This window comes from Podarcis raffonei, chromosome 3, assembly GCF_027172205.1.
Source record: "Podarcis raffonei isolate rPodRaf1 chromosome 3, rPodRaf1.pri, whole genome shotgun sequence".
In the NCBI taxonomy this organism is placed as follows: domain Eukaryota; kingdom Metazoa; phylum Chordata; class Lepidosauria; order Squamata; family Lacertidae; genus Podarcis; species Podarcis raffonei.
In genome coordinates, this window is record NC_070604.1 from 1,140,586 (window position 1) to 1,160,693 (window position 20,108).

The 20,108-nt window shown below is 46.6% G+C and overlaps 1 long non-coding RNA gene across 1 annotated transcript in view; it reads right to left on the reverse strand.

Moving 5' to 3' along the window:
- Window positions 1-11,919: 11,919 nt before the first annotated feature.
- The window catches only part of LOC128409836 (uncharacterized), a 38,668-nt gene continuing 30,479 nt past the window's right edge, over window positions 11,920-20,108 (reverse strand). Inside the window, exon 2 of the long non-coding RNA XR_008329319.1 lies at window positions 11,920-12,331. This is a non-coding gene — a long non-coding RNA (uncharacterized LOC128409836). The remainder of the gene's footprint in view (window positions 12,332-20,108) is intronic.

A 20,108-nucleotide genomic window follows, 5' to 3' on the forward strand; every position in this document is an offset into this window, starting at 1 on the left:
GTGGTTTAGGTTTATCTGGGAACAGGCTGTGGAACTCCTCCACAAGATACCCATCATTGATAGCTTCCGCGGGAACCCACGTGTTTTCTGACCCTGGTTCTCCCTCCCAAGCTACCAAGTACTCCACCTGGCGCCCTCGCCACCTTGAATCGAGTATTTCCGTGGCTTGGTTGTGGTGTTCCCTCTCCTCTACCTGCGGGTGTGTGGTGACTTCTCCCTCTCGCCCCGGGAATTCCCGCCCCTCCCTGTACGGTGAGAGTAGGGACCTATGGAACACCGGGTGTATCTTCATGCTGTCAGGCAACTTGAGCTTGAATGCCACGGGATTTACCTGCTGTGTTGCCTCAAAAGGACCCAGCCGCCTTGGCCGCAACTTCTTGCACCCTCCCTTAAATGGTAACCCTTGGGTTGACAACCACACCCGGTGTCCCACCCGTATGGTCTCCCCTTCCCGATGGTGCTTATCTGCCTGCCTCTTGTAAATTTCCTTGGCCCGTTCCAAGTTCATCTTAAGTTGCTGGTGCAAGGCCTCCATTTCTTCCACAAACTGCTCTGCCTCAGGTACGCTCCACCCTTCCTCCCCCCTCCCCGGGAAGGCCCTGGGGTGACACCCATAATTGGCCATGAACGGGCTCATTCCCGTGGACACATGTTCAGCGTTATTGTACGCAAATTCAGCCAGCGCTAGTTTCTCTACCCAATCGTTCTGTCTCATAGAATCATAGAATCATAGAATCATAGAGTTGGAAGAGACCACAAGGGCCATCGAGTCCAACCCCCTGCCAAGCAGGAAACACCATCAGAGCACTCCTGACATATGGTTGTCAAGCCTCTGCTTAAAGACCTCCAAAGAAGGAGACTCCACCACACTCCTTGGCAGCAAATTCCACTGTCGAACAGCTCTTACTGTCAGGAAGTTCTTCCTAATGTTTAGGTGGAATCTTCGTTCTTGTAGTTTGGATCCATTGCTCCGTGTCCGCTTCTCTGGAGCAGCAGAAAACAACCTTTCTCCCTCCTCTATGTGACATCCTTTTATATATTTGAACATGGCTATCATATCACCCCTTAACCTCCTCTTCTCCAGGCTAAACATGCCCAGCTCCCTTAGCCGTTCCTCATAAGGCATCGTTTCCAGGCCTTTGACCATTTTGGTTGCCCTCCTCTGGACACGTTCCAGTTTGTCAATGTCCTTCTTGAACTGTGGTGCCCAGAACTGGACACAGTACTCCAGGTGAGGTCTGACCAGAGCAGAATACAGTGGCACTATTACTTCCCTTGATCTAGATGCTATACTCCTATTGATGCAGCCCAGAATTGCATTGGCTTTTTTAGCTGCCGCGTCACACTGTTGGCTCATGTCAAGTTTGTGGTCAACCAAGACTCCTAGATCCTTTTCACATGTAGTGCTCTCAAGCCAGGTGTCACCCATCTTGTATTTGTGCCTCTCATTTTTTTTGCCCAAGTGCAATACTTTACATTTCTCCCTGTTAAAATTCATCTTGTTTGTTTTGGCCCAGTTCTCTAATCTGTCAAGGTCGTTTTGAAGTGTGTTCCTGTCCTCTGGGGTGTTAGCCACCCCTCCCAGTTTGGTGTCATCTGCAAATTTGATCAGGATGCCCTTGAGTCCATCATCCAAGTCGTTGATAAAGATGTTGAATAAGACCGGGCCCAAGACAGAACCCTGTGGCACCCCACTAGTCACTCTTCTCCAGGATGAAGAGGAACCATTGATGAGCACCCTTTGGGTTCGGTCAGTCAGCCAGTTACAAATCCACTGAGTGGTAGCATAGTCAAGACCGCATTTTACCAGCTTCTTTACAAGAATATCATGGGGCACCTTGTCAAATGCCTTGCTGAAATCAAGGTAGGCTACATCCACTGCGTTCCCTTCATCTACCAGGCTTGTAATTCTGTCAAAAAACGAGATCAGGTTAGTCTGACATGACTTATTTTTCAGAAATCCATGCTGACTATTGGTGATCACAGCATTCCTTTCCAGGTGCTCACAGACTGTTTGCTTAATGATCTGCTCCAGAATCTTCCCTGGTATTGATGTCAGACTGACTGGGCGGTAATTATTTGGGTCCTCTCTTTTCCCCTTTTTGAAAATAGGGACAACATTTGCCCTCCTCCAGTCTGCCGGGACTTCGCCTGTTCTCCAGGAATTCTCAAAGATGACTGCCAGTGGTTCTGAAATCACATCTGCCAGTTCTTTTAATACTCTTGGATGCAGTTCATCTGGCCCTGGAGACTTGAATACATCTAGACTAGCCAAGTATTCTTGTACTATCTCCTTAGTTATTCTGGGCTGTGTTTCCTCTGCTGAATCATTTGCTCCAAATTCTTCAGGTCGGGCATTGTTTTCTTTATCGGAGAAGACTGAGGCAAAGAAGGCATTGAGGAGTTCAGCCCTTTCTGTGTCCCCTGTTTGCATTTCACCATCTTCTCCTCTGAGTGACCCCACTGTTTCTTTGTTCTTCCTTTTGCTACGAACATACCCATAAAAGCCTTTTTTGTTGCTTTTAACCTCTCTAGCAAGCCTGAGTTCATTCTGTGCTTTAGCTTTTCTGACTTTGTGTCTACACGTGCTGGCTATTTGTTTGAATTCCTCTTTGGTGGTTTCCCCCCTTTTCCATTTTTTGTACACATCCTTTTTTAATCTTAACTCAGTTAAAAGTTCTTTAGATAGCCACCCTGGCTTCTTTAGGCACCTTCCATGTTTCCGTCTCATTGGTATTGCCTGAAGTTGTGCTTTTACTATCTCCCTCTTAACAAACTCCCAGCCATCATGAACTCCCTTTCCTTTTAGTATTACTGTCCATGGGATCTCACCCAGCACTTCCCTAAGTTTTATGAAGTCGGCTTTCTTAAAGTCGAGAAATTGAGTCCTAGTATGCTTGGCTGCTCCTTTCCGCTGTATAGTAAACTTCAGAAGAGCATGATCACTCGCGCCTAATGATCCTTCCACTTCTACCCCACTAACCAGGTCATCAACATTGGTTAGGACCAGATCTAAAATGGCTGTTCCTCTTGTAGCTTCTCCCACTTTCTGGACAATGAAGTTGTCTGCAAGGCCAGTGAGGAATCTGTTTGACCTTATGCTCTTGGCTGAGTTTGACATCCAACAAATATCCGGGTAATTGAAGTCCCCCATTACTACTATCTCCCTTCCTTTTGCATGCTTGGCCATCTGTTCCAGGAAGGCATCATCTATGTCCTCCGTTTGGCTTGGGGATCTATAGTAAACTCCCACAATGAGGTCACTGTTATTCTTCTCTCCCTTAATTTTGACCCAAATGCTCTCACTTTGGCTTTGAGGTTCTAAATCTTGGATCTCTTCACAGGTATACACATCCCTGACATATAACGCCACTCCTCCTCCTTTCTTGTCTGGTCTGTTTCTCTGAAATAGATTGTATCCCTCCATTATTACATTCCAATCGTGGGACTTATCCCACCAGGTTTCAGTGATGCCTATTATGTCATATTTAGTTTGCTGTACCAAGAGCTCAAGTTCATCTTGTTTATTTCCCATACTTTGCGCATTAGTGTACAGACATTGAAGTCCATTAATCATTCCCCCGTGTCTCTTATTTAAGGATTTTTTCCTCCCACCACTAGGTCTGCGTGCTGTTTGCTCCATTCAGTCTATGACATTTGGATGATCATCTTCATCAATTGATAGACTCCTACCTTCAGGAGCACTGTCTCCCTCCCCCACATTAGTCAGTTTAAAGCCCTCCTGATGAGGTTTCTGAGATTTTTTGCAAAAACATTCCTACCAACCGTTGTGAGGTGCAGCCCATCGCTTGCCAGAAGTCCATCTTCAAGAAACTGCATTCCGTGATCTAAGAATCCAAACCGTTCCTGTTTACACCATTTGCGAAGCCAGTTGTTCACTTCCACTATTTTTCCCTCTCTCCCTGGGCCACGTCGTTCAACTGGGAGGACAGATGAGATGACAATTTGTGCATTTAATTGCTTCAATTTCCTGCCCAGAGCCTCGTAATCTCTTTTGATCTTCTGGAGGCTATTGCTTGCAGTGTCATTGGTTCCCACATGAACCAAGAGGAAGGGGTATTTGTCAGTGGGTTTTATGATTCCTTGCAGTCGTTCAGTTACATCTTGGATCTTAGCCCCGGGGAGACAGCACACTTCCCGAGACATCTTGTCAGGCCCACAGATCACTGCTTCTGTTCCCCTCAGTAGGGAATCCCCTATCACCACTACACGCCTCCTCTTAGGTCTGGTCGGGGTTCTTCCGTGAGCTGTCCGTTCCAAGGTCGCCTGCACATTCCCTGAAGACTGCCTTTGCTGCTCGTCTTCATATACCTGATCGACTGTAATGAGGGAGAGATCCTCAAATGGAGTCTGCTCTTCGTCTTCCATGCTAGGGGAAAGGACCTCAAAGCGATTGCGTATTTCTAAACAATCAGAGCGAACCCTGGGCCTCCTACTTCTTTGAGTCACGTTTCTCCATATATCTGGCTCCTGTGTTGGGGAACTAGCCTCCTTCTCAGGGGAGTCCCCTGTCTCCTCCTTGGTGGAGACGGTGTGCTCTGTTGCTTCCAAGAAGAGCTCCAGCTCTCTAATTCTTTGGAGCGTAGCTACACGTTCCTCCAGTTGCTGGACTTTGTCTTTTAAGAGGGCAATCAACATGCAATTGCTGCAGGTAAAGCTGCCTGCAACCTTTGGCAAGATGGCAAACATTGCGCAGGAACCACAGGCGACTGCAGCTGTTCCCTCACCCTCCATCTTGAGAAGGTGTCGTTGGGGGTGACTACAGCGGTCCTCCATCATAAAAAGCGTGAAGACAGGACAAATAAATCCCCCCAAATAAACCTATATCTCCCCCAACCAACGTCAGTCTCTCGCTGACGTAGCAGCGTAGGTATTGCTGGAGTATACTGTTCACTCTTTCTGCTTGCCCGTTGGTTTCCGGGTGTCTCGACGTCGAGAAGCCCACCTCGACCTGCAGCAAGCTCATGAGCTTCCTCCAGAACCGGGAAGTAAATTGTTTCCCGCGATCTGAGATGACCCTCGAGGGAGCCCCATGCAGTCTGAAGATGTGATCCACAAACAACCTGGCTGTTTCCTCTGCCGTCACCGCATGCAAGCAAGCTATGAAATGGCACATTTTCGTCAGTAGATCGACTACTACCATGACTGCTGTCTTCCCTCTTGACTTGGGCAAATCTGTCATAAAATCTATGGATACCACCTCCCAGGGTCTTCCCGGCATGGGTAAGGGTTCCAGTAACCCTGCGGGGCAGCCCTCTCCCCCTTTGCCCTCTGGCAGCGGTCGCACCCCCGTACATATTCCCGTACATCTTCCCTTACCCTTGGCCACCAGAACTGCCTGGTGACAAACAACATGGTTTTGTGTTGACCAAAGTGCCCCGCTGTTGGGTTGTTGTGGAGTTGTTTGAGTACCCTTCCCCTCAAGGTCTCCCCCGGTACGTACAGCGCCCCCTTGTAGTACAGTAGCCCTTCCTTTTCTTCAAACCCTCCATGGTTTTCCCTTCCGTCCCGGAGTTCCCTGATTTTAGTTTGAGCGAATTCGTCGTTTCTAGTAAGCACGGCCAGTTCTCGTTTCCCAACCAACACTCCCCCCCACACCCATCGGTTCTCGGGGAACACGTGTCTGACTTCCGGCGGTCCCTCTCCTTCCATGTACTCCGGCTTCCGGGAGAGAGCATCTGCTCTTACGTTTTCCTCTCCCAGCACGTACCGGATCTCGAAGAAAAACTTGGAGAACTCCTATGCCCATCGAATCTGTCTCTGGTTGAGTACTCGCGCAGTCCTCCAGTATTCCAAGTTCTTGTGATCCGTACACACCTGGATCTTGTGCTGCGCCCCTATTAGCAGATGTCTCCATTGTCGAAATGCTGCATAAATTGCAAGCAGTTCACGGTCATACACCGTGTAGTTTTTCTCTGACTTGCTCAGCTTCCTCGAGAAAAAGGCGCACGGCCTCCAGCTCTGCTGGGCCCCTGGCTGCAACAGTACCGCTCCGATGGCCCGGTCTGACGCGTCGGTCTCCAGCCTCATTGGCTTCTGCAGATCCACGTGCAGGAGCTGCTCTTTCGAAACGAACGCCTTCTTCAGTCTTTCAAAGGATTGCTGGGCACTTTCTGTCCAGACGAACTTCTTTTTGCTACTGAGACAATCTGTGATGGGCGCTGTCAAGTGGGCGAAGTTCTTGATAAACTTCCGGTAGAAGTTGCTGAACCCTAGGAACCTCTGCACGTCCTTCCGGGTTTTGGGGGCCTTCCATTCCAGCACCGCCTGCACCTTGCTTGGGTCCATAGCTAGGCCCTTGTCTGACAACTTGTACCCCAGAAACTCGACTTCTCTGGCGTGAAATTGGCATTTTTCCAGCTTGACCCACAACTGGTGCTTCTGCAGTCTCTTTAGCACTTCCCTGACGTCTCTGACATGTTGCTTCTCATTGTCTGAATAGATTAAGACGTCGTCCAAAAAGGCTACGCAGTTCTTGTACAGCAGGGACCCCAACACGTGGTGCATGACAGCTTGAAAACAGGCGGAGCCCAACTGTAATGCAAATGGCATAACTAAGTACTCAAAGGCCCCCAGGGGGGTGAACATGGTGGTTTTCCATTCGTCCCCCTCCCTCATCCTAATCAAATTGTACGCTCCCCTGAGGTCCAGCTTGGTAAAAATTTTCCCCTGCCTCACCCGTGTTAAAATATCATCAATCCTGGGCGTTGGGAAGGTCACGGGTTCTGACACCAGGTTGACGCCCTGGTAGTCCACAATGAGCCTGGGCTGATTAGTATCCTTTTTGTCCACAAAGAACACCGGACTGCCCCCCACCGCCTTTGATTCTCTTATGAAACCTCTTTTCAGGTTCTTGTCAATAAATTCCCCGCAACTCCTGCATTTCCCGGTCCGACATGGCATACAGCTTACCCACCAGCAGCTGAGCCCCTGGGAGTAAGTTGATCTGGCAGTCAAAGGGCCTATGGGGGGGTAGTCTATCCGCCTCCTTCTTGCTGAAAACCTCCTGCAGGTCAGCATATTGTGGTGGCACCTCCCCTTTTGGCTCCACAGCCATCCAAGCCACCCTGGCCACGGTCATCCTTGGGTTTTCCCCCCTAGACAGTGTTCCAAGCAGTAAGCTGACCCAAAGGTGACCGACCGCTGATGCCATGCCACTACTGGATCATGCAGTGCCAGCCAGCTCATCCCTAATATTATTGGGGGTCCTGCCAGTGTGGCTTCGTGAAAGGCAATGGTCTCCGTGTGCCTGGAAACCCTCATTCTCATTGGTGGGGTCTGGTGCGTCACTTCCCCTCCCAGAAGTTCCCTGCCATCGATGGTGGTCACTTGCAAGGGAAAATCCAGGGGCAGCAGGTGGAGTTGGTGCTCTAGAGCGAAGTCTTTGCTGAAGAAATTGCAGGAGCTGCCTGAATCCAGCAGCCCCTTCACCTTGACAGGGTGCCCATTCGGGAGTTCTAGCACCACGTCTATGGCTATAGCTGCCCTGGGGGCGGGGTCTGGCTGGGGCACTTCTATTGGTTGCTGGCTTGGCTGCTGTGCCTGCTGATTGGCAGCCAAGCGTTGGCGTTTCCCTGTGCCTGCCCCTTTCCCCCCTCCTCCTCACAGCCAGCAGCTCCCACCATCCCTTGCCAGGCCTTTTTTTGAGGGCAGACCCTGGCAAAATGTCCTGGCCGTTGGCAGAGGAAACACTTCTTGGTGGTTTTCCAATCCTTTCCCTCCCTCTTGCGACCTTCACTGGAGTTTGAAACCTCTCTCTCTCGCGCGCCATTTCCATTGGCTCAGCCGGCTGGGAAGGCTGCCTCGGCATTTCAGGAATGCAGTAGTCATGGCAACATTCCCCTCTCCCTTCGCGCTTCTCCTGAGCCCGCGCTTCCTGTCTTACTCCAATCGCAAGCACAGCCTTGGTCAGCTGATCCATCGACTCCAGGCGGGGCGCACGGGAAAACTCGTCCTTCACAGTTGGGGACAACCCCTCCTCAAACAACATTCGAATGGGTTCAGAGTCCAGATCCCACCCGAGCCGGTGGATTAACATCGCAAAACGCGACCAGTAGTCTCTAACTGATTGGCTCCCCTGCTTGCACCCCATTAATTCCCGTCGAGTCACATTTTGCTCCACTTCACTGGAATACATTGTATCCATCGCGTGATAGAATTTCCTAAGGTCCTTCAAGGCAGCATTTTGCGTCGCCATTAGGGGCCTGATCCATTCCCGGGCCCCATCCTGTAGATGCCCGACAATATAGGCCACCCTTTCCCCATCATCAGCATAGTCATTATGCTGCAGTTCCAAAGCGTACTCTATTTCCATTTGGAACGCGTTATAGTCCTGGGGCTTCCCCCAAAACTTGTGTACCAGTCCCGGTACCTTCCTTGCGACGGGGGTGGGTCTGACCTGTGCATCCTGAGTCCGCCTTTCGTCCAGCCGCACCGTCAGGAGAGCCACATGCTGTTCCAAATCTCGGTTCCTCTCCACCAGATTTTGCACTCCAGCTGCTTGCTCCGTTGCGCTGGCTCCTCCGGTTTGGCTCATTATGCTGCCTGCCTGTCGCTGTGCACAAGCAACGTCAGGGACTGACGGATTGCTGTAGTGGTTATATGGGGTTGCTCGTGTGTAAGTTGCCGCCACTCCTGGCTAGGTTGCCTGGTTAAACCTTTTTCTGGCTGGACAGCCCTTCACTTCGTGGCTGTTTCAGTCGCTAGCAGAATCCGTCAGTGGGCGTTTCTTGAACTTCTTCCAGCAAAGAAGTTATTTGACGCCAAGTCTACGCCTACTTTCCCTGCGCGGAAGTCTTCTGCGCAGGGTGGGTGTGGGTAGCGGAGGACCCGTGCTCTCCCCGCTGGTCTCTGGCGAGGAGTCCTGGAGCCCCCTCACTGATTCCCCCATCTGCCCCCCTTTATCCCTGGTGTTACGCTGATTTCCTTCCCCAGCCGATGAGCTCCCTCTCTCCCTGCTGGGCCCTTCTCCAGCATCGCTTGGGAGCCTTGCCTCCACCTCTGGCTCCGATGTCAGTTCCTTGACATCCGGCGATGTGGCAGCAGCGGGAGGCCCCATTAGCTAAAGTGGTGCTTCAGGTTAAGAACAGTTTCAGGTTAAGAACGGACCTCCAGAACAAATTAAGTTCTTAACCTGAGGTACCACTTTATAATGTAAACACATTCCAGTCTTTTTAAAATTCTCTATTATCCTTATCTCTTAATTTAGCTGTAATTTTCACCATTTCTGTGTATTCCATCAATCTAAGTTGCCAGTCTTCTTTCACTGGCATCTTCTTGTCCTTCCATCTTTGGGCTAAAAGGATCCTGGCAGCTGTTGTGGCATACATAAATAAATCCTTGAATTCTTTTGGTATTTCTTGTTCTGTAATGCCTAATAAGAAAGCTTCTTTTTTTTATTAAATGTTATTTTAAACATCTTTTTCTTTTCATTATAAATCACTTCCCAGTAACTTTTAATTATTCTACAATTCCACCACATGTGGTAAAACATCCCTTCTTTCTCTTTTGCACTTCCTGCATATACTGGACATTGTTTTGTACATTTTGGTTAATTTAACTGGAGTCATGTACCATCGATACATCATTTTCATATAATTCTCTTTCAAAATTACACAATCCGTAAATTTTAAATCAATTTTCCTTAATTTCCCCCACTTTTTCATTTGTATATTATGTCCCATATCTTGTGCCCACTTAATCATTACAGATTTAACTTCTTCATCTTTAGTTTCCCACTCTAACAGCAGACTATACATCTTATTCATCATTTTAGTATTATCATCTACAATTTCTCTTTGAAATCTAGACAGAGTATAACTAAATCCTTTCTTTTTGTCTTCTTTAAATGCCTCATTTACTTGAAAATATTGTAACCAATCATTTATATGCTAATATCTTTAAAATCTTTCAACTTTCATTTCCCTTCCGTTTCCGTTAAGAGATCCCTATATGTAAGCCATTTTTCCTTCTTATCTATTTTCCTATAGATGTTGCTTCTACTGGTGACAGCCACCAATCTTTACACCTCTCCCACATTTTTGAAAGTGATCTTCTGATTATATGGTTATAGAATTCTTTATGTATTTTCCCTTTATCGTACCATTCATACACATGCCATCCGAACCTGTTGTCATCTCCCTCCAATTCTAATACATCTGTATTATCCAATTTGATCCAGTCCTGGATCCAGGCAACACAAGCTCCTTGAGCCATTCCTCCCCGCCCCCTTGAAGCAGGGGTGGCCCTGCCCTGCCAGAGCTGCTTTTCCATGGGTGGCAGAGGTGGCAGGGTGGGTGGGGGCCCTTCCACACCAAAACAGGATTGTCTGCTGAAAGACTCCTCTCCAAACAACCTGATCCTCATGAGCCACAAACAATACAAGGAGACAAAGACAGCTGCAAAAGCAGCAGCCCAGTTTGCCTAAGGCACAGCTTGCCCATTCACAGCACGCTAGCCCAGTGGCCTCTGCTGCCCTTTGGATGGACTCCCTGATTGGTCAATGGGCTCCGTAAAATACATTTCCTATGTCTATTAGTCTTTTCTCCCCTCCGCGGGAACTTCTCCCCACCCGGCACCTCACTGGGGGGGCGGGCTCTGGGGGGAGGCATCTCCCGTGCATGCAGAAGGTCCCGGGCTCAATCCTCACATCTGCAGATCAGGCTAGGAAAGGTCTGTGTCTGAAGCCCTGGAGATCCCCTGCCAGTCAGGAAAAACCAGGCTGAGCTGCGTGGACCAATGACCTGACTTGGCAGAAGGCAGCTTCCTGTGTTCCTGCGTGTTTCACCGCTCCCAATAATCTTTGGTACCAATTGCGGCAGAAGTCCAGGACTCTACCTGTTTTCACCCCCACCCCCATACTGTGCTGTCTTTAATTGTTGTATTTGTTCTGTGAGCTTCCCAGAGACTTTATGTTATGGAGCAGCAGTAGACATTCGGTACATGAATGTCCCATTGAGTGTGATGGGACTTACGAATCAACAAGAGGAAACAAGGTTGGGCCTGGCTTGAAATGGCCACGATCACCAGAGATTGTTTCGGTTTGCCAATTTGTTGATGAAATGGCCGTGGGATCCCAGTGAAGGGTTCCCCTTTGTCTTCTGGACTTGGCAGAACTGAATAAAGGCTTGGCTACAATGATAGCCTTCACTGAATATCTGCCTTTAGTGAAAATTTCCCTCAATTTCTCCCTCCCTTCATGGGAAGCCTCCAGTCGTTAGCCACTCAGCCGCTATTTTGTAAGACTTTCTCAATAAAAACTCAAGTTTCCAGAAAAGTTCTGATCTCAGCTTTGTTGACTACACAATCCCTTGATTATTCTGTTTTAGATAAAAAAAATATGCTGGTTGTGATTAAGCTCTAACCAACAGACAGCAGCTTGTTCTCTGGAAAAGAGGCAGAGCTGCAGAGCGAAATGGACATCTGAGCTAAATTCTCCCAGTTGCTCATGTTCTTGAAGGGTTTATCTCCTGAACACAGAAAAGTAGTTTGGAAATGAGTTTGGAAAGTAATAGTGGTAAGAGCAGATGCTAACTAGAAATCTACTGCATACACATGCACACTTTTACAGAGAAAGTAATTGCTCCAGAAATACATTTCCCTTGAGAGAGGCCGTGTTGCAGAGCCCTTCCAAGAACAGGCAGTGATTAAGAAAGCGAAACTTGCATCCCTCCACCAACACAGACCTCTCTGCCTTCTGCCTCCCAAACATGCGCACAGGCAGAAAGCTCATTGGTATTCCTGCCATTGGAGCCCAGTGGAAGGTCTGAAGTGCAGCTCTCTGAGGACAGGTCTGGGTTAGCTGGGGATCTACTAGATCAGGGGTCTGCAACCTTTAAGACAAAAAGAGCCACTTGGACCCGTTTCCGAAGGAAAAAAAACTGGGAGCCGCAAAACTCATCATTATAAAAATAACTTTTTTGTCACTTTTTATTATTTCTTTGTTTGACCCCTCAGAATTACTCCTCCTCATAGAAATAAACGTTAAATTAACAAGTTACCTTTTTTGTGTGTGTGTTCTTCACTCCCCTTCAAAACAGTGACCAGCGTACATGTCCCCTTTCAATGCAGTGACCAGCGTACATGCCCCTTACAATGTAGCGGGCGGGTGGGAAGGTGACATCAGGACGGTGCGTGACTAACGCACGCACCGCCCCCATGCGACGTCACAGCCAGTACAGCGCCTGCCACAGTGGGGAGTGTCGGGGTGCACAATGCGCCTCCTCCCCTCGCTAGTATCCGCCCCGGAGCCGCGGCAAAGGTGTAAAAGAGCCACATGCGGCTCCGGAGCCGCGGGTTGCAGACCCCTGTACTTGATGCTGAGCTGCTCTCCCAGCTGGCACTGGCCAATGCAAAGCCAGATGCAAGGCCTATCCCGCTGCCAGGGTTCTCAAGTTGGCACAGGAATTGGGTTCATCCTGCCTGCCCTCCTTCCTTCCACTGCCACTGCCGTGAGAGTCCAGGTGGCAGATGGGTGGAAGTTCTGCCTCTTCTGACTTCCGGTTCCTGTCTGCCTTATGGATGCTGCTCCCATGATAGCAGAGACCGTTGGCGAAGATAAACAAGGGTGATTTTAGGGTAATTGTCCTTGCAAGCTCCCCCTAGAGCCCAGGGGGAGTGAGCTTCACTTGCAGATTGTCTCGGTACTGGCTCTCGCTCCGGCATGGAATCTGGGAGGCAGGGAGACGCCAAGTACAAAAGCATTTCTCCTCTCAGTAAGCCCCCTACGCAGCCATTAATGAAGCAGAGACACTTCTGTGTATTAGAGTGAAATTAGAACTAATATATAGACGCTTGCTGGAATAGATGGGACAAGATCATAAACTGCCAAACTGAAACAGCTACAAAGCCGTTATGACTCAAATTGAAAAGAAGGCTTCCTTCGATACGGTATGTGTGTGGGGGGGGAGCGTATACCCTTTGCTACATAAATGATTCAGCAACACTCCCCCCCCCGAATGCTAATAAACTGCTAAAAGGCAAGAAGAGATAAAAGAGAATGGGATTATATTTATGGATTACAACGAAAATTAGAACTGTGTGAGAAAATTGAAATGGATTTAAAGCATCAAACTTTCACTGTACTGCTATGGGAGGACCTGGACTTTGGGCTTTGAAGATCTGCCAAGGCTTTGGCGGGAAACCAGATCATTATTGAAAGAGTTGACCAAGGAGGAGAAACTGGAGTCTTGTTAAAGCCTTGGTGGGATGCCAGTTCACTCTTAATTTAGACTCAAACAATAACACACACAAAAAAAGATGGCATGTGATGCAGTCGAAAATACAGCCTCATTTTCTGGGAACAAAGGAAAAGAAAGAGTGAAAGAGCGGAAGTAGCGATGCTGCGCAAAACAGATGGAGAACAGGAAGAATGAAGACAGCATGGATGAGATAAACGTCACACACAGGAAACATTTGGGATACAGAACTCTTCTTGCAGGATTTCTTTTTATTAAATGTGTTTTTTGAATGGAAGTCAAAAACTCTGTAGCTGTTGATAAAGGACTAAGATCAAGACTGAATGTAATGGGATTAATCAAAACTTGGAAGCAGGATGAAATCAAATCATTTCACCTAGAAATCTAGCATGTGGAAAGTAACAAAATGTATAATTGGCTTTATAATTGATATACAGTGGTACCTCAGGTTAAGTACTTAATTCGTTCCGGAGGTCCGTTCTTAACCTGAAACTGTTCTTAACCTGAAGCACCACTTTAGCTAATGGGGCCTCCTGCTGCTGCCGCGCCGCTGGAGCACAATTTCTGTTCTCATCCTGAAGCAAAGTTCTTAACCTGAAGCACTATTTCTGGGTTAGCGGAGTCTGTAACCTGAAGCGTATGTAACCTGAGGTACCACTGTATATTTGAATATGAATTGTAATTTTACATTGATAAAATGTGGTTTATATTGGACTTTAATAATTGAAAATTAATAAACAGTATTAAACAGAAGCTCTGCCTCTTCTCAGAGTCTTGCCAGTGGCAGCAGGTGGCTTGGAAAGCCCTGCCCAAGAATGTTTTTTTCCCTCTGGGGAATGAAAGAAATCAGGTAATGATAGTGTTTATTTTGACTCAGAATGGTCCACAGAATTCCAGCAGACTTACTCCTCAGTCAATGCCCTGATGAATACAATGGATTGTGAAAATGGCAGTGGCAGGAAGATTGGTGGAGGAGTCACAAAGCCATTTCTCATTTAATTTCTGGGACAGTTACATAATTTTTTAGTCAGGTCACTGTTGCTCACCATCCCCACATTTGGTGTATTGTGATTAACATTTATTCTAAGAGAAAAGACATGAGTGGGATTCGTCACATTTAGATGAATCCTACTATTAGCGGAACTGTAATATGCCTGGTATGGTTTATCTGTAGTCATGATTATGAAAATACCACATTTTATGAAGAGTGCTTTACAAGTAAGCCAAGGTACTAAGACTTAAACTTACTCCAGGTTTGTTCAGTACATAGTTATGCTGAGGGTGTGTGTGTGTGTGTGTGTGTGTGTGTGTAGCACTTGGTACATTTTTGTTGTTTTAGCCATCAGTTGTAAAATGCCGAAAATGTATTGGCTTAAATAAATAAATCGACCTACTTAAGGATGACAGCTCTTGTTACTTGCAGCCTGAACCACAGTCAAATTAAACTGAAATAATTCAGTTGCATAATCTTAAAAGCTTTGCACCTCAGTTGAACTGGCTGACGTACTGCAGATGCAGATTGAGCAGGAAAGGGAGACACATTAGAGCCCTGAATATCCAGGCTTTGCTTTGTGCACAGCACTTGGAAAACTCCCCCAAGATTAATCAATGGTTACCCTAGACTATCACCCATTTGCAAATGAGGCTGGGTTGCAGTAAGAAGGGGGAAATGGCTCAATACCTTTTGAGAAAAGCAAGCAAAAGAACATCCTCTGAAGACGGTCGGAAAACTCTCAACGCGACTGAAATACTTGATGGGTGCAAAGGAACCCCCAGTGTGGTGGCCAAGACTCTCAATGTGCAACAAGGGAAATGGGGTGGGGGTAGGGGAGTTGCAATTGCAAAAATACATCCAAGAGGAATGGCAAAGAACAAATTGCTAGAACTGAAAATTAAGGGTGGAATTCAACATTGAGGATTGTTCAGCCAGCACAAACACAAACATTGAGGATTGTTCAGCCAGCACAAACAGTTCTGCTTGCCAGATGGAAGAATGGCAAAGTAGGTGCTGAGCAATTCTGCCTTCTCTCTCAATAGCATTTCTCCTGCATAGTTCTCCTGATTCTGCAGAGTGTTTTATGGGGGGAGGACAGAAGTGGGGGGACCCTGAGGGGAAAGCTCCATTGCACTGGTGTGAATTGGTCTATATCCTCTTCTTTCCGCGGCCCTTGTGAGTATAATTGTTTAAAATATCTTTGAAAACAGTTTCTGATCTCATTGGGCTTATGAATGTTCTTTCCTTCCACTTCTAGACTTGAAACCATATTTAATTTTTGTCTTTTCCGCAATTGCCAGGCCAGAAGTTTACCACATTTATCAGCTGATTCAAATGTCTTTTGTTTCATTTGTTTAATTTTCCACTCTATTTCCTGATTCATCAGTTCCATATATTGTGTTTGGTACAACCTAATTTCTCGCAAAATCTCTTGGGACTTTGGTTTTAATCTTAATCTTCTTTCTCCGTCCTTTATCTTCTCCAAAATCTTATCTTTTTTCTCATTCTGTATTCTCTTTTTAATTGCATTTTGTTGTATCAGAAGTCCTCTCATTACGGCTTTACTTGCGTCCCAGATTACTCTTTTTTCCACATTGGTGTTCATATTTATTTCAAAATAATCTCTCAGGGTTTTTTGGGCCTTTTTGTAAACCTCTTCATCTCTAAACAATGTGTCATTCATCCTCCATCTAAAAGTGCCAGTTGTTGTTTGCTTCATTTCCATTTTTACTGGATTATGATCGGAGCAGGTTTTTGGGCAGATTTCCACTTTTTTTATCTTTGATGCCATTCCTCTAGTGACCCAAATTTGGTCAATTCTAGTCCATGTCAATTTGGCTTCAGAAAAGAAGGTTCCCTCTCTTTCAAGAGGGTTCTTTGTTCTCCATATATCAATTAAGTCCATATTGTCAGTCATTTCAAAAAAAGTTTTTGGTAATCTTCCATCCTTGGTCAGTATTTGTCTTTGAGCTTTATCCATGTTCGTAGAAACTACTCCATTCATGTCTCCCATCAATATTAAGTTATAGTCCAAATAGTCCAACAAAGTCTCATGCAACTTCTTGAAGAATTCCGATTTCCCCTCATTAGGTGCGTATACTCCAACAATCAAAAATTTTTCTCCTTGGACTTGAATTTCAATTGCCAAGAATCTTCCTTGTTCGTCCTTAAACATAAATTTGAGACTTTCCTTGTTAGGCCGAATTGCTGTTATTAAGATGAATGTTTTGCCAAGAATGTTGTTTTTGTTCCAAACATTGCAGATTGTGGACAGAATGGATTGTTTCAAGAAGTGGCAGAAAGATATATCGAAATTTGTCTGGCAGGGCAAAAAGCCCAGAATAAAATTTAAAATATTAACTGATGCAAAAGAAAGAGGGGGGTTTGCCCTGCCGGACTTAAAGCTTTACTATGAAGCAGCAGCTTTTTGCTGGCTGAAAGATTGGCTACTTCTTGAGAACACAGACATTTTGGATCTAGAAGGGTTCAATAATAGATTTGGTTGGCATGCATATATATGGTATGACAAGGTAAAAATCCATAAAAGCTTCAAAAACCATATTGTAAGGAAAGCATTGTATAATGTTTGGAGTCGGTATAAAGACTTATTGGAAAATAAAACCCCTAGGTGGCTGTCACCAATGGAGGCTAAGGAAGTTAAAAAACTTAATATGGAATCTAAATGGCCAAAATATTGGGAAATTGTAGAACAAGAAGGTGGAAATGTGAAATTACAGAGTTATGAGAAATTGAAGTTTAAAGTAAGAGATTGGCTACATTATTATCAGATAAATGAAGTTTTTAAACAGGACAGGAAAATCGGCTTCCAGGTGGAGAAGTCAAAATTAGAAACAGAATTGTTAGAACCCAATACGAAGAATCTGTCTAGAATGTACAACTTGCTGCTGAAATGGAATACACAGGATGAAATGGTTAAATCAGCTATGATTAAATGGGCACAGGACATTGGTCATGACATTATGTTTGCTGACTGGGAACAGTTATGGACCACCGGTATAAAATTTACGGCATGTAATGCCTTAAGAGAGAACATTATGAAAATGATTTATAGGTGGTACATGACCCCAGTCAAGCTTGCAAAAATTTACCACTTGCCCAATAATAAATGTTGGAAATGCAAGGAAACTGAAGGTACTTTCTACCACCTTTGGTGGACGTGCCCAAGGATTAAGGCCTTCTGGGAAATGATTTATAATGAAATTAAGAAGGTGCTTAAGTGTACCTTTCATAAAAAACCAGAGGCTTTTCTCCTGGGCATGGTAGGCCAATTGGTGTCAAAGAAAGATAGGATGTTTTTTATGTATGCTACAACAGCAGCGAGAGTTCTACTAGCAAAGTATTGGAAGACACAAGAACTACCCACACTGGAAGAGTGGCAGACGAAGGTGATCGATTACATGGGACTAGCAGAGATGACGAGCAGAATCCGTGACCAAGGGAAAGAGACGGCGGAAGAAGATTGGAAGAAATTTAAACTTTATCTTAAAAATACTTGCAAAACTATTGAGTGTTAAAATGTCATGGGTAAAGCATAACAGATTTGCAGCGATAAATGATTGGATAAGAGTTAAAGATAGGAATTAATAATAATTTGGTCCAGGGGTTGCTGAAAAAAAAAAAAGTTTAAAATAGAGATGCAGAAAAGGGGGGCATGGGGAAGTCGCTGAAATTGGGTATATGAAAAAATCTATGAAATTTTACATGTTTATATGTGTGTTTGTTTGTGTCTGTCTTTTGTATTGTCTTATATTATATGTGGAAAAACCAATAAAAAATTTTATATAAAAAAAAAAAGACAGCGGTATCTTTTTCTCTTTAAGGTCGTACCTTTCTTGCAGGTACACAAAAGTTCAATTCCCCCCCCCCTTCACACCTGCCCAACAGGGGGGGGGTATTCTTCATACGGTAGATTTTCAACTTTAAAAGAGATCTTATCTTTAGTTGCAGCTTACAGTCCCTTTGTTTAACCACTTTACAGCAGGGAAAGGCAGACTTCCTTTTTGTACCTTTCCTGTATTAGTTCCGATTTTTTTTTAAGAGCAAAATTTTCGCAGGTTCAATCTGTTAATCCTACTCACGAGTAGTTGCTTTTAGTCCGAATTCCTTAGAAGAAATCAGCGCTCTCCGATCATGGCGATGCGGCTTCACTCCACAGGCTGTATCCGACCCTCAGCACCGCACCACTCTCCCGTTGCCGCTCCGAAGCCTTTAAAAAGGCTCCTTTGCGGTTCAGGGGGGGCGCAAAAGGTGCCCACCGGGTCTTCTTGCTCACAGGATTCCGCTCCTGTGATTTTTAAGGGTCCCCGCTTCGCCGTAGCGGCAGGACCCGAACCCGCGGAGCAGACCTCCCTCGGAGCTCCGAGGAAAATCCGCCATTAATCGCTGGCGCTAACCGGAAGTCCGCCGGCTGTGCCTACATTTCCCAACCTGCCTTGGGGTATAAAAAGGGGGGAAGGCCAAACCTTTTCTGAAGGGGGCAGCATTGTCATTCCTTCTACCTAATACTAATACTGTACACAGATTTCCTATTTCTAAATAACTGGTCCTTGTGGGGGCAGAAGATTCCATGAATTCCATCCTCTCACTATACTGTTGGGAAACTGATGCACAATATAGCACGCTACGTTATTCACACTAACGATGCTAGCTGCAACATTATGCATGCACATCTGGAGCTGGATCTCTGGAGTACAGGTTCACTGGAGCTCTGGATCACTGGAACAGAGCAGAGACCTCGGGCCAAACCTCATCATCCTGTTCCGGGGATAAGAGCCTCCTCAGTCTCTGCTGCGCGGTCCCAATCTAGGAGGCCAAGTTCTATTTGTTTGTTTGTTTGTTTAAGATTTCTTGGTTTACAAACGTATGTGCAATGTCTCTTTTTTCAAGTTGCGTTTTCTACGGATCAGTTTCATTTGTTGCGAGACGTTAGTGTTAAATTAGGAAGAAAAAGGGGAAAGATGGGGAGGGGCCTCTAGCCAAGTTGACCCGGCAAGCGGAGATGCTGGCATGGGCCGCGGTGCTTGGTCTGTTGGATGCTGGTAAGTGGAACCTCTGGCCCCTGCTCCGGCCGCGCTGGCCTGCTGAGGCACTGCACCCTCTTGCTCCCAGATGTGCAGAACCTTCTTTTGTGATGGCGCTGTCTGCGCAGAGGGTCCCGTTCTCCGAGTGGAGACCCCGACCCTTTCCGACCAACTCTGCCAGTTCTGCTGCTATCCCGGTGCCCGGATGTCCTTGAGGCTGGCTTGGCTTTTCCCAGGACGAACCCCGCGTGCCCTTGCCCTTAGAAACGCCACGGCTGCTATTGCTTTAGTCGATGTAGCTGAAAACACGCGTAGTTCTTTGCGGGAAGCGGCGGCAGGAGACGTGGGCCCATCGGCACGGGGAATGTGTACCGTCGGCAGGCTCTCAAGGGCGCTTCGCTCCCATTCCTGCCTCTGGTCAGGAGGAAGAGGCTCATCCCTAGTTCCCAAGGAAAGCCTTCTCAAGAGGTGCCTCCCCTGAAGACCCCGAGGGGTCGAACGAGCCACCGACCGTGGACAGGACACCTTGCTGGGTGAAGGGCTTCTCCTGGACAGGTCCTTTGCGAGGTCCCAGCTCAGCCCAGGCTACGTTGCACAGATGCCATGATCTGCTGGGTCAAAGGCTGCCATAACCTCTCTGCCCTTAGACACGTTTCCCCATTTCAGCTTCTGGGCTTGGAGGCACCGGGAGGGCCACGGATTTGTTCGCTGCACAAAAGCAGGTCAGAGCAGCCAACGCCTAGTAGCAGTGACTCCTCAGGAATGTGGTGGCCAAAGGTTTGTGTATGGATTTACCTTATGCTAAAATCCTAAGTTTGGATTTGTTTATATATTTTGATGAATGGTTTTTGTAAA